The sequence below is a fragment of the Perkinsus marinus genome (genome assembly GCF_000006405.1).
Source record: "Perkinsus marinus ATCC 50983 genomic scaffold scf_1104296968706, whole genome shotgun sequence".
Classification (NCBI taxonomy): Eukaryota; Perkinsozoa; order Perkinsida; family Perkinsidae; genus Perkinsus; species Perkinsus marinus.
Window position 1 is genome coordinate 3,302 of NW_003203064.1, and position 1,709 is coordinate 5,010.

Genomic DNA, 1,709 nt, shown 5'->3' on the forward strand with positions numbered 1-1,709 from the left:
CTTGAACACATCTCTCTTGCTTACTCGTACTGTGGACCGGCATCGCTGACGGAAAGAGAGTACCACATTCAATCGCTTCTCACGTTGACAAGTCAACACGAGCAGGTTACTCTCGTACCGGACCCGCATACCGAGAAATACACCTTCCTTAGCCACTTCTATCTTTAGCCCGGCATCCGCCAACAAAGAACGAAGGGCTTCACGCTTCGTATCAGTAGTCAGAACAAATACCTTGCGTAGTTGCACATCGAATCCTGCTCGCAAGAGTAGGCATATCAACAATTTAAACATAAAAACAACTACGCGAATCGTACCACTGATAGCTATATCGTCGACGAACAACAGCATCATTAAAGTCCAGAGCTGTTGCAGTAAAAGAGCACACAATTGCTGAACACGCTCAAAATTAGTAGACCGGATAGAGCATACCAGACGACCAAGACTTCCCGACAACCCTGCCGGACCGAATACCACACCAAAGCAGAGTCGAGAGGAACAATAGGTCTCACCCGTGCCAGTACGGAGGTACAGAAGACTGTTCACACACCTACACTTGTAGAAGGCTGCTCGTGCGTCTAACAAGGTGGTGCACTCTCTAGCTTCAGCACGTAGTAAGGCGATGGGGTGAGACAACAATGGCACGTCGCTACTAGCAGGTGGCAGACATTTGTTGACTTCGCGAAAATCGACTACCAATCTGCTCTTCTTCGTACCACTAGGTGGAATGATGAACACTTGAGCAGCAGGTCGTTCGTCAAAGGACGACGTACTCGAAGTCCCCACAGTTGGAGTCCACCATTTGGACTCCACGTACTCATCCACCAGACGACGGTATTCCTCCTTCATCGGCTCGCTCAACCGGGAGTATAGGGCTGCCGCGTACTGGCGCCCTTTTTGCTCAGTCTTTTTGGGGGAGGGTACCCAGACTTCACATACATGAGTCTGCTGAGGGACGTCAATGACTTCACATGGGACGAGTGATCGGACTCTGCTTTTGTAGGCTCCATTCGTTTTTGGTATAATCTTCCACCCTTCTTGGACTACCCGATTGAGAATCTCATCAATTATGTCTGCCTCGTGCCCTCGAAGATCTGCACGAAGAATCTGGTCAGACTTAGTGGGAACGATTGACGAAATCTCCACACATCCCTGGGTAGCAAGGGTAGGACCCTTGTTGTCACTGTCACCGGTATGACGCAAAGCGTCAATATCAACATCGGTAATCCGAGCCACAGAGTCTATATCATTAACAGCTTGATCACTATGTCGATAAACACATTGTCCCTTAACATGCATATATGTCGCACCCTTCATCTCTAGCCCCCAACCCTCGATTAGCTGACGACCCGCTAGGATTAATAGCTGGCCGCAGCCTACCACACCCGGCGATGGAAGCACTCTCAGATCGCAATTGACAAAGTCGGATACCACTGTGTTACACTTATAACCATAAACAGCTACATCACACTCGATCTCGTGATGAATGGTTACTTTGTGGCCGTTAGCTAGAGCCACTAGAGAAGTACTATTACTACAGCTCATCGTGCAACCAATAGCTTCGAGAGCTTTTATAGCATCTTCTACACTAGAAACTAATATATACGGACGACCAGCGCCAGAATCTACAATGCAGCGAGCCTCCAAGAATGGAGCATCGATTGCACTGCTTGCAGAACGAATTATCACCCTCAACATCATTTCGGGTGGTA